Below are 17699 nucleotides of genomic sequence, written 5' to 3' on the forward strand. Positions count from 1 at the left end.
GGCTTTATTTATCACAATGCGTTTTCATTGGCTAATCGACATCACATGATCGATGACCCCTTTTTCCGAGTGTAAACCCCATAGGGGCCAGATCAAATTTTCAGCTGACCGCCATCTTTAATTCCTCCAGCCGTTCCAGAAAACTTCTACACATAGATCACAGAAAACATTTTCAACCCTCCCACCTCAACCCATATACTATAATTTCATGCAACTGATTTCCTTAGATGTGGATTATGCAAACTGTTGATATTTAATTTTGTTTGCCATATAATGTAAACTTTTGATGTCTATATATATAAAATTTGGATGTCTATATGTGTGTTTTAATATTGATAATATGCTATTTTACACTATTTTCTATTATTCATGTACGTTCGTATATTGATGACATCGTCATTTTTGTATGACATCTAGTCATAACCATCACAGACACCCTTCCACCGTAATTCATACCATCACAGACACCCCTCACCGTAAGTCACCATACCAAATCACAGACATCACAAACCCCTCACCGTAAAGTCATACCATCACAGACACCCCTCACAGTAAGTCAAATACCGTAAGTCAATCATCACCCCTCACCGTAAGTCAATACCATCACAGACACCCCTCACCGTAAGTCATACCATCACAGACACCCCTCACCGTTAAGTATACCATCACAGACACCTCCTCACCGTAATTCATAATACCATCACAGACACCCCTTCACCGAAGTCATATCATCACAGACACCCTCACCGTAAGTCATACCATCACAGACAAACTTCCCCTCACCGTAAGTCAATACCATCACACAGACACCCTCACCGTAAGTCATATCATCACAGACACCCCTCACCGTGAAGTCATACCATCACAGCACACCCCCTCACCGTAAAGTCATAACCATCACAGACACCCCTCACCGTGAAGTATATCTAATCATCACAGACACCCCTCACGTAAGTCAATACCATCACAGACACACCCCTCACCGTAAGTCATACCATCACAGACATCCCCTGCCACTCCGTGGAAGATATACCATCACAGACACCCCTCACCGTGTAAGTCATACCATCACAGACAGCCTGCCCCTCACCGTAAGTCCATACCATCACAGACACCCTCACCGTATGATCACATCCAGACACCCCTCACCGTGAAGTCATACCATCCCACAGACACCCCTCACCGTAAGTCATACCATCACAGACACCCCTCACCGTAAGTCATTACCATCCACAGACACCCCTCACCGTAAGTCATACCATCACAGACACCCCTCACCGTGAAGTCATACCATCACAGACACCCCTCACCGTAAGTCATACCATCACAGACACCCCTCACCGTAAGTCATACCATCACAGACACCCCTCACCGTAAGTCATACCATCACAGACACCCTCACCGTAAGTCATATTCATCACAGACACCCCTCACCGTAAGTCATACCATCACAGACACCCCATCACCGTAAGTCATACCATCACAGACACCCTCACCGTAAGTCATACCCATCACAGACACCCTTCACCGTGAAGTCATACCATCACAGACACCCCTCACCGTAAGTCATACCATCACAGACACCCCTCACCGATGAAGTCATACCATCACAGACACCCCTCACACCATCACAGACACCCCTCACCGTAAGTCATACCATCACAGACACCCCTCACCGTAAGTCATACCATCACAGACACCCCTCACCGTAAAGTCATACCATCACAGACACCCCTCACCGTAAGTCCATACCATCAAAGACACCCCTCACCGTAAGTCATAGCCATCACAGACACCCCTCACCGTAAGTCATACCATCACAGACACCCCTCACCGTGAAGTCATACCATCACAGACACCCCTCACCGTAAAGTCATAGCCCTACAGACACCCTCACCATCACAGACACCCCTAACCGTGAAGTCATACCATCACAGACACCCCTCACCGTAAGTCATACCATCACAGACACCCCTCACTGTAAGTCATACCATCACAGACCACCCCTTCACCGTAAGTCATACATGACTCACAGACACCCCTTACCGTAAGTCATATCATCACATGACACCCCTCACCATAAGTTCATACCATCACAGATAGTGACACCCCTACACCCCACCGTCATAAGTCACATACACCCCTCACCGTTAATATTCCATCACAGACACCCCTCACCGTGAAGTCATACCATCACAGACACCCCTCACCGTAAAAAAAAGTCATATATCATCACAGACACCCCTCACCGTGAAGTATACCATCACAGACAGCCCCTCACCATAAGTCATACCATCATCACAGACACCCGTAACCGTGAAGTATACCATCACAGACACCCCTCACCGTAAGTCATACCATCACAGACACCCCTCACCGTAAGTCACATACCATCACAGACACCCCTCACCGTGAAGTCATACAATCAGGACACCCCTCACCGGGTTTCATACCATCACAGACACCCCTCACCGTAAGTCATACCATCACAGACACCCCTCCCTCACCGTAAGTCATACCATCACAGACACCCCTCACCGTAAGTCATACCATCACAGACACCCCTCACTGTAAGTCATACCATCACAGACACCCCTCACCGTAAGTCATACCATCACAGACACCCTCACCGTAAGTCATACCATCACAGACACCCCTCACCGTAAGTCATACCATCACAGACACCCCTCACCGTAAGTCATACCATCACAGACACCCCTCACCGTAAGTCATACCATCACAGACACCCCTCACCGTAAGTCATACCATCACAGACACCCCTCACCGTAAGTCATACCATCACAGACACCCCTCACCGTGAAGTATACCATCACAGACACCCCTCACCGTAAGTCATACCATCACAGACACCCCTCACCATAAGTCATACCATCACAGACACCCTCACCGTAAGTCATACCATCACAGACACCCCTCATCACAGTAACCGTCATACCATCACAGACACCCCTCACCGTAAGTCATACCATCACAGACACCCCTCACCGTAAGTCATACCATCACAGACACCCCTCACCGTAAGTCATACCATCACAGACACCCCTCACCGTAAAAGTCCATACCATCACAGACACCCCTCACCGTAAGTCATACCATCACAGACACCCCTCACCGTAAGTCATACCATCACAGACACCCCTCACCGTAAGTCATACCATCACAGACACCCCTCACCGTGAAGTATACCATCACAGACACCCCTCACCGTGAAGTATACCATCACAGACACCCCTTACCGTAAGTCATACCATCACAGACACCCCTCACCGTTAAGTCATACCATCACAGACACCCCTCACCGTGAAGTATACCATCACAGACACCCCTTACCGTAAGTCATACCATCACAGACACCCCTCACCGTAAGTCATATCATCACAGACACCCCTCACCGTGAAGTATACCATCACAGACACCCCTCACCGTAAGTCATACCATCACAGACACCCCTCACCGTAAGTCATACCATCACAGACACCCCTCACCGTAAGTCATACCATCACAGACACCCCTCACCGTGAAGTATACCATCACAGACACCCCTCACCGTAAGTCATACCATCACAGACACCCCTCACCGTAAGTCATACCATCACAGACACCCCTCACCGTAAGTCATACCATCACAGACACCCCTCACCGTAAGTCATACCATCACAGACACCCCTCACCGTAAGTCATACCATCACAGACACCCCTCACCGTAAGTCATACCATCACAGACACCCCTCACCGTAAGTCATACCATCACAGACACCCCTCACCGTAAGTCATACCATCACAGACACCCCTCACCGTAAGTCATACCATCACAGACACCCCTCACCGTAAGTCATACCATCACAGACACCCCTCACCGTAAGTCATACCATCACAGACACCGGGCCCTCACCGTAAGTCATACCATCACAGACACCCCTCACCGTAAGTCATACCATCACAGACACCCCTCACCGTAAGTCATACCATCACACAGACACCCCTCACCGTAAGTCATACCATCACAGACACCCCTCACCGTGAAGTCATACCATCACAGACACCCCTCACCGTAAGTCACATCATCACAGACACCCCTCACCGTAAGTCATACCATCACAGACACCCCTCACCATAAGTCATACCATCACAGACACCCCTCACCGTAAGTCATACCATCACAGACACCCCTCACCGTAAGTCACATCATCACAGACACCCCTCACCGTGAAGTATACCATCACAGACACCCCTCACCGTAAGTCATACCATCACAGACACCCCTCACCGTAAGTCATACCATCACAGACACCCCTCACCGTAAGTCATACCATCACAGACACCCCTCACCGTAAGTCATACCATCACAGACACCCCTCACCATAAGTCATACCATCACAGACACCCCTCACCGTAAGTCATACCATCACAGACACCCCTCACCGTAAGTCATACCATCACAGACACCCCTCACCATAAGTCACATCATACTCCATATCATCCAACCTAATAATGAGACAAATTAAATGTCAAGTTATAAGGATTACTACGGTATATTATAACAGATTATTTATGATAGTTACTGTAGGGTATATGTGGTATGTATGATCCTACACCTTACTGAGACAAACTAAATGTCAGTTATAAGGATTACTACGGTATAACAGAATATTTATGATTGTTACTGTAGGGTATATGTGGTATCACCTACCTGGGTATATGATCCTACACCTTATTGAGACAAACTAAATGTCAGTTATAAGGATTACTACGGTATAACAGATTACGATAGTTACTGTAGGGTATATGGGGTATGTATGATCCTACACCTTACTGAGACAAACTAAATGTCAGTTATAAGGATTACTACGGTATAACAGATTACGATAGTTACTGTAGGGTATATGTGGTATGTATGATCCTACACCTTACTGAGACAAACTAAATGTCAGTTATAAGGATTACTACGGTATAACAGATTACGATAGTTACTGTAGGGTATATGTGGTATGTATGATCCTACACCTTACTGAGACAAACTAAATGTCAGTTATAAGGATTACTACGGTATAACAGATTACGATAGTTACTGTAGGGTATATGTGGTATGTATGATCCTACACCTTACTGAGTATAAACAGTTATAAGGATTATTATAACAGAATACGGATAGTTACTGTAGGGTATATGTGGTATGTATGATCCTACACCTTACTGAGACAAACTAAATGTCAGTTATAAGGGTTACTACGGTATAACAGATTACGATAGTTACTGTAGGGTATATGTGGTATCACTTATCTGAGTATATGATCCTATATACACCTTACTGAGACAAATTAAATGTCAGTTTTAAGGATTACTACGGTATAACAGATTATGTACGATAGTTACTGTAGGGTATATGGGATATGTATGATCCTACACCTTACTGATACAAATTAAATGTCAGTTATAAGGATTACTACGGTATAACAGATTATGTACGATAGTTACTGTAGGGTATATGTGGTATGTATGATCCTACACCTTACTGAGACAAACTAAATGTCAGTTATAAGGATTACTACGGTATAACAGATTACGATAGTTACTGTAGGGTATATGTGGTATCACCTACCTGGGTATATGATCCTACACCTTATTGAGACAAATTAAATGTCAGTTTTAAGTGAAGTGAGACATTAGAAGAAGACCTCCCAGATAAGACCCTAGTTACACAGATATGGCCATTCATTGCTGAAGATAGCTTTACACTTGATGTACAAAGCCTTGACACTTTCAGTGACATCTTACATAAGCTTACCCTAAAGAAAGCATTGAATTTAAATCCACACACCTTATTTCAAATATAAATCCACACACCTTATTTCACATATAAATCCACACACCTAATTTCACATATAAATCCACACATCTTATTTCACATTTAAATCCACACACCTTATTTCACATATAAATCCACACACCTTATTTCACATATAAATCCACACACCTTATTTCACATATAAATCAACACACCTTATTTCACATATAAATCCACACACCTTATTTCACATATAAATCCACACACCTTATTTCACATATAAATCCACACACCTTATTTCACATATGTTATCCAGACCTTTTCCTTTTTTGCCACCAGTTCAATGATCATATACTATCTCTTAACTTGGATAAGAATATCCGTAATTTTATCCGTGGGATATTCTTTTATCTCAGCCTTGGGTAAAGACATCCTACACAAGATCTTTGCACATGCTAAACAACTGTATAATGTCACAGTAAGATTGCCATGATGTCATAACAACAATATGATGTTGTCATAATCACAGTGACAAGAATACAATCACATCATGACACTGCATAAAACTGAAACGTCTATTTAAGATACAATGGTAAACTGAGTAAGAGAAAAATGATAATTCTTCTCTTTTATGATGAGTAGCATTTAAGTCTTGTGTCTGACAGCTAAAAACCTCACCCATGAATAGTGACTCTCCAGCATCACCCCAAAACATTTTAATTTCAACAGGTCAGTATCTGTTTCGAGGTACTAAATCCCTCCAGACAGTGACAATGGAAGGTCTCTTTAACTACTGTGTTATCAACACAAGTTTTGAATTAGAACTTAGAACAGGGTCGTCTGCTGAAATGAGAAATTTCTATTTAGGAACTGCTTTATTGACAGTGCTGTCCGTGTAAAGCTAAATTTTGAGTATAGACCAGTAGTAAACTTCAACAGTTTTATCTGCCAAAGAGTAACACTTGGAGTAAGATCAATGATAATCACTGACAGTGTTATTTGTCAAAGCCATATTATAGGACCAGGGGTAAAGTTTGACAGAATTAAGATACTGGTATAGTGGTTTGTATGCTTTGACAGTTAGGACCATCTGTAACACTGACATCCCTGTTGTGACTGTCTACATCATTATCCATTTAGAAGGAGAAGTGATAATCCACTAACAGTCAGACAGACAATTGATGATACGCCATGACAAAAGCTTCTCTAATGTTTCAGCAGTACATCTGATAGAATTGGTGACAATAATTTATGACCACATTATAGATTTTTGTTTCAGAAAGCACTCTATTCCAGGACACATTGCACGTGTATAGCAATTCAGGCTAAAACTACAATTGCAGCAACAATTGCTTTTTTTCTTAAGAACTAACCACTGGGATCAATTTACTTATAATACACTAAAACTGGTGTCAATGCATCTGAGCCAGTAAATATATCTTATCAAGAAAGAACATTGCACTTTCATTTTTAATTTGGCCCAAGAGCACCTTGTTTTAGTCTCCTATTTGATCAGTTTTCAGTAATACAATTAAGGAACACTTAAATTACACTAGCTGCCAGCAAGCGTGATCAAGTACTTGTCAAATGTGTGACAAACATACCCCATACTGACAATCAACACAAATACAGCAGTGTTACACCAATATCTCACCATCAGGACAAATACAGCAGTGTTACATCAATATCTCACCATCAACACAAATACAGTCATATTACACCAATATCTCACCATCAGCACAAATAAAACAGTGTTACACCAATATCTCACCATCAACACAAATACAGCATTGTTACACCAATATCTCACCATCAACACAAATACAACAGTGTTACACCAATATCTCACCATCAACACAAATACAACAGTGTAACACCAATATCTCACCATCAACACAAATACAGCAGTGTTACACCAATATCTCACCATCAACACAAATAGTCATCAACACCAATATCTCACCATTAACACAAATACAGTGTGTTACACAGTGTTACAATATCTCACCATCAACACAAATACAGCTGTGTTACACCAATATCTCACCATCAACACAAATACAGCAGTGTTTACCAATATCTCACCATCAACACAAATACAGTCATGTGACACCAATATCTCACCATCAACACAAATACAGCTGTGTTACACCAATATCTCACCATCAACACAAATACAGCTGTGTTACACCAATATCTCACCATCAACACAAATACAGCAGTGTTACACCAATATCTCACCATCAACAAAAATACAGCAGTGTTACACCAATATCTCACCATCAACACAAATACACGTGTTTACAACAATATCCTCACCATCAACATAAAATACAGCAACACAAACGGCACAACCACAAACACAAAAACAAACACAGCAACACAACAACCATCAATCACAAACCAAACCAACACACAACACAACACAACAACCATCCAAACAACAAACACAAATCACACACAATCACACACACACAAACAAAACAACAACACACACACAACACAACAACAAACACAACACAACAAACCAACACACATCAACACACACAACACACACAAGACAACAAACACAACACAACACAAACACAAAACAACCACACACACACAAACACATCACAACATCAACACAAACACACACACACACACAATATCACACAACATACCAACAAACACCAAAACACACAAAAAACACAAGCACACACACACACAGCAAACATTCACACACACAAATCACCACCACCACACACACCACACAACACACACACACAAACACAATCACACACAACAACACAACACACCACACAACACACAACAACACACAAAAACACAACACACATCAAACAACCAACACCACAACACACAACAACACAACACAAACACAACACACCCACACACACACACAACACACACACACAACCACAACATCAACCACCAACAAACAACAACCAAACCAACACACAACAAACACACACACAACACCACAACACACAGCAACACACACATCACAACACCACACACACACACACACCACACAACCACACAAACAAACCACAACAATCACACACACAACAAACACACAACACAACATCACACATCACAACACAACAAACACACAATCACACAACACAACCAACACACAACACACAACACACATCACAACAAATCACACCACACACACACACAACAATACACACACAACAGAACACAACAACCAAATCACACAACAACAACACACAACATCACACACAACACAACACAACAAAACAACACAACACACACACACAACACAAAAACAACAACACACAACATCACACATCAACACACAAACACAACACACAACACACAAACACAACACACAACACACACAACAACAACACACAAACACCACAATCACCAACCATAACACAAACACAAACCACAACACACCAACACAAATACAACACAACAACACACAACACAAAACAACACACACAACACACAAACAACACACACATCACACACACACACAACACAACAACCACACAACACACAACACACAACACACAACACACACAACACAACACATAAACACACAAAACACACACAAACAACAACCACAACACACACAAAAACACAACAACACAAAACACAACACATCAACACACAACAACACACCAAAACACAAAAACAACACAACACACAACCAACACACACAACAACACAACACAACAACAACACAACACACAACAACAACACACACAACAACACACACACACAACAAACATCAACACACAACAAACACACACACACAACACACAACAACACAACACAACACATCACAACACAAAACAAAAACAAACACAACACAACAACACACAAACACAACACAACACACAACACAACACACACACACAAACCACACAACACACACACAATACACCATCAACACACACACACAATCAACACCAACACACAAACACACACACCCAACAACAACACAAACACACCAACAACAACACACACACAAAACAAACACACAACACCAACAAAACACACACCACACACACAACACACACACCAACACAACACACAAACAACACCACACACACAACAATTCACACAACACACATCAACACACACACAAAACCATCACACAACACACAATCACATCACAACACACACACACAACACAAACACAACAACACAAACAACCACATCAACAACACAACACAAACACACACAACAACACAAACAACACACACACCACACAACAACAACACACCACAAACACAAACACACACACACAAAACACACACACACACAACACACACCACAACACACAACACACACCACCCAACACAACAACAACACAACACAACACACAACACACACAACAACACACATCACACATACAGACAATACACACATCACACAAACAACCAAACACACCACACACACAACACACCATAAACACACACAACACACACAACACACACACACACACAACACAAACACCACCACAACAACACAACACACAACACAACAAACACACAAACAACACACAGCACACAACAAACAACCCACACAACACACAACAACACCATCACACACAACCACCACACACAACACAACACACACAACAACACAACAAGCACACACACAACAACACACAACCCACACACACATACAACACACAACAACACACAACACACACACACAACACAACAAACACACACACACACACTCACCACAAAACACACACAAACAACACACAACAAACACACACAACAAACACCACACACCACACACACACACACACATCACACACACAACACACAACAAACACACACAACACACAAACACACACAAAACACAACACACCAGCACACACACACACACACACAAACACCACAACACACACCACAAACAACACACACACAAAACAACACACATCACACACATCACAACACAACACACACACAACACAACTACACACAACACAACACAAACACCACACACACACACACAAACAACACAACAACACAACACAACAACACAAACCACACACATCAACACACACCACAACAACACAACACAAACAACAACACACACCAAAACATCCAACACAACACACACACAACACACACCACACCACACACACACCACACACAACAACACACACACAAAACAACACACACAACACAACACACACACACACACACACAACAACACAAACAACACACAAACACAACACACACAACAACAAACACCAACACACAAACAAACAACACAACAACAACCACACAACACACACACACACACAACACACCACACACACACACACAAACACACACACACAAAACAACACACAACACACACACCCCAACACAACACACATCAACACAAACACAACACAACACAACACACACCAAACACACACACAACACACAACACAACACACACAACAACCACACATCACACAACACAACTAACACACACACAACAACCACACACACATCACACCACACAACACACACACACCAACACACAAACAACACACACACAAAACACCACACACACACACACACAACACAACAACACACAACACAAAACACAACACAACACACAACACACAACACAACCACACCACAACACACACACACACACACACACAACACACCACACAAACACACAACACCACACAACAACATCACAACAACAAACAACAACACAACAACACAACACCACAACACACAACACACAACACAACACACACACACACAACACACACACAACAACACACAACACAAACACACAACAACCACCACACAACAAACACACACAACAACACCACACACACACACAACAACACACAAACCACACACACACACACACACACACAACACACACACCACACACAAACACAACATCACAACACACACAACACACACACACACACACACACAACACACACAACACACCAACACACAACACACACACACATCACAAACACACAACACAACACACCACAACACACAACAACACACACCAAACACACACACACACACACACACAACACACACACACACAACACAACAACACACACACACAACACACAACAAACACCACACACACACAACACACAACACACCACAACAACACACAACACACACACACACAACACACACACACAACACACAAACAACACAACACAACACACACACAACCAACACAACACACACAACACACACAACCACACACACACACAACCAAACACACAACAACACAACACAACAACAACAACATCACCACACACAAACAACACAACACACAACACAACACACAAACCAACACACACACACACACACAACACACACAACACACACCACACAACCACAACACACCACACAAACACAACACAACACACACACAAACACACACAACACACACAACAACAACAACACAACACACACACAACAACACAACACACAACACACCACAACACACACACACACACCACACACACAACAACAACAACACACACAAACCACACACAAAACACAACAACACACACACACCACAACACACCACACACAACACACAACACACCAACACACACCACACAACAAAAACACAACACAACACACAACACACACACACACACCACACACACCAACACACACACACAACAACACACAACAACCACACAACACACACACCATCCACACCAACCACACAACACACACAAACACACAACACACAACACAAAACACACACAACACACACACACAACAACACACACACCAACACAACCAACACCACACACCAACACACACACACACACAACACACACACACACACAACACAACCCAACACACACCAACACACCAACAACACACACACAAACATCAACACAACACACCCACAAACACAACACACACAACACAACACACACACACAACACACACAACACACAACAACACACAACACACACACACACACACAAACACCAACACACACAACACACACAACAACACACCACACACACAACACACATCACACACACAACACACCACACACACCACACCACACACACACAACACAACACACAACACACCACACGAAACACACACACACACACACAACAACACAACAACAAACACACAACAACAACACAACAACACACACAAACAACACACACACCAACACAACACACACCACATAACACACACAACACACACACACAACACACACACACAACACACACACAACAAACAACACAAACACACACACACACACACACCAACCACAACAACAACACACACACACACAAAACAACCACACACACAAACAACACACACACACACAAACCACACACAACACAACACAACACACAACACACACACACACACAAACAACACAACACACACACACCAACACACACACACAAAACACACACCAACAAACACCACACAACCACAAAACACACAACACAACCACACAACACACACACACACAACACACACACAACACAACACAACACAAACACCACACAACACACACATCACACACAACACACACCAACACACACAACACAACACACACATCACACACAAAACACACACCCACCACACACACACACACACACACACCCACACACAACACAAACCACACAAACAACACACACACAACAACACACACCACAAACACACCACCAACACACCCACCACAAACACACAACACACAACCACACAACACACACCACACAACACACAACAAACACCACCACACACACACACACACACAACAACACACAACACAACACACAACACAACAACAAACACACACAACACAACACACCACAACACCAACAACACACAACAACCACACCACAACACACACACACAAACACAACACACCCACACAACAACAACACACACAAAACACACAACCACAACACACACAACACACACACAAACAACAACACACACAACACACACAACACCACAACACACACACAAACAAACACACAACACACACACACAACACACACAAACACACACACACACCACAACCACACACACACACACCACACACACCACCATAACACACACACACACACATCACACAACAAACAAACACAACAACACACCCAAACAACAAACACAACAACATCACACACACACACACACACCAACAACACCAACACAACACACCAACACACACACAACAACACACACAACACACAACACACACAACACACAAACAACACAACACACACACACAACACACCACAACACACACACACACACACACCAACACACACACACAACACCACACACACACACCACACCACACAACACCACCACACAACACACACAACACAAACAAACACACACAACAACACACACAACACACACACCAACAACACACACACAAACACAACACACACAACACACACACACAACACACACAAACAACACACCAAACACACACAACACACCCACAACAACAACACCACACAACACACACAACAACACACACACAACACACACACACACAACCACACACACACACACACCCACAACAACACACACCAACACAACACACACACAACAACACACACAACACACCACACACAACAAACACACACAACCACCAAAACACACCACACACACACACACACAAAAAACAAACAACAAACAACAACACACCAACACACACACCACACAACAACACACACACACAACCACAACAACAACACACACAACACAACACACACAACACAACACAACACACACACCCAACAACAAACACACCAACACACACACAACACACACCACAAACACAACCACCAACACACACACACAACAAACACACACACACAAAACAAACACACACCACACACACACAAAACACACCACCAACACACACACACACAACACACACACACACACACAACAACACACACACACAACACACAACACACACACACACACACAACACACACACACACACAACAAACACACACAACACAAAAACACACAACACAACACACACACACACAACACACACACACACACACACACAACAATCACACACACACACACACACAACACACAACACACAACACACAACAACCACACACACAACAACACACAACAAACACACACACACACACAACACACACACACACACACACAAACACAACACAACACACACACAACACACAACACAACAACACACAACACACACACACAACACACACACACACACACAACACACACAACACCACACACACACAAAACACACACACACACACACACACACACACAACACACACAACACACACACACAACAACACCAAAACACACAACACACACACACCACACAACACAACACAAACACACACAACACACACACAAACAAACACAACACACAACACAAACACACACAACACACAACACACACACACACACACACACAACAACAACACAAACACACAACACACACAACACACCACACACACACACACACACACACACACAACCACACACACACACACACAAACAAAAACACAACACAACAACAACAACAACACAACAACAACACCACACAACACACAACATCACAACACAACAAAAACACACACACACAACAACAACACACAAACAAACAAACACACACAAAACACAAACAAACACACACACACAACACAACACACACAAACAACAACAACAACACACACAACACACACACACAACACAACCCACACAAACACATCACACACACCACACAAACAACACCACACAACACACAACACAACAAACACACACACACACACACAACACACACACACACAACACACACAACACAAACACACAACACCACAACACACACACAACACACACACACACACACAACAACACACACCAACACACAACACACCACACAAACACACAACACAACACAACACACAAACACAACACACAACACCACACCACCAAACACACACACAAACACAACACAACAACCAACACAACAACACACACACACAACACACAACACACACACACACACAACACACACAACACACACACACACACAACACACAACACAAACACACACACACACACACACACAACACACCACAACACAACAACACACAACACAACAAACACACACACAACAACACACACAACACAACACACAACAACCACACAACACAAAACACACACCAACACACAACAACACACAAACACACAACACAACACAACACACACACAACACACACACCACACACACACACACACACACAACAACACAACAACACACAACACACAACACAACACACACACAACAACACACACACACAACCAAACACACAACACACACACACACACACAACAACACACACACACACAACAACACAACACACCACAAAACAACACACAACACACAACACACACACACACACACACCAACACAACAACACACACACACAACCACACACACACACACAACAACACAAAACACAAACACACACAACAACACACAAACCACACACAACACACACACCACACACACACACACACACACACACAACAACACACACACAACACACACACAACACACACACACAACACACAACAACACACACAACAAAACACAACACACAACCACACAAACACAACCACACACACACACACACAACACACAACACACAACAACACACAACACAACAACAACACACACACAAACAAACAACACAACACAACACACAACACACAACACAACAACACACACAAAACACACCAACACACACACCACACACAAACACACACACACAACACACACACAACAAACAAAACAACACCACACAACAACACAACACACACACACAACCCACACAACACACACACAAACACAACACACACACACACACAACACACACACACAACACACACAAACAACACCACACACCAAACACACACACACACCACACACAACACAACACAACACACACAACAACCACACACACAACACACACACACACCACACAACACACACAACACACACACACACACAACAACACCACACAAACAACCACACAACACAACACAACAACAACACAACACACACAACACACACAACACACACACACACACCACAACAAAACACACAACACACCAACACACACACACAACAACACAACAACACACACACAACACAACACACAACAACAACACACACAACAACCAAATCACACCAACACACACACACAACAACAAACACACACACCACACACACACACACACACACACACAACACAACACACACACAAAACACAACACAACACACAACACACACACACACACAACACAACACACAACAACAACACAACACACACACACACACACCACAAACACACAACACACACACACACAACACACACACACACAACACAACATCACACACACAACAACAACACACAACACACACAACACACACACACAACAACACAACAACAACAAACACACACAAACACACACACACACACACACCACAACACACACAACACACACACACACACACACACACAACACAACCACAACAAACAAACACACAAAACACAACACACACAACACAACACACACACACAACACACACAACATCACACACACACACACACACACACACAACACACACAACACAACACAAACACAAACACACACACACAACACACACACACACACCACAACACACACACAACACACACACACACACACAACAAACACCACACAACACACAACACACACCAACACACACAACACACACACACACCACAACACAACACACACACACACACAACACACACAACAACACACACACACAAACACCAACAACACACCAA

At 43.0% G+C, this 17699-nt stretch overlaps 1 protein-coding gene across 2 annotated transcripts in view; it reads right to left on the reverse strand.

The window, feature by feature from the left end:
* The window catches only part of LOC138306062 (synaptotagmin-7-like), a 446275-nt gene that overhangs the window by 415071 nt on the left and 13505 nt on the right, over window positions 1-17699 (reverse strand). The gene's annotated exons all lie outside the window — the stretch shown is intronic.

This window comes from Argopecten irradians, chromosome 1 (assembly GCF_041381155.1).
Source record: "Argopecten irradians isolate NY chromosome 1, Ai_NY, whole genome shotgun sequence".
Taxonomy (NCBI): Eukaryota; Metazoa; Mollusca; class Bivalvia; order Pectinida; family Pectinidae; genus Argopecten; species Argopecten irradians.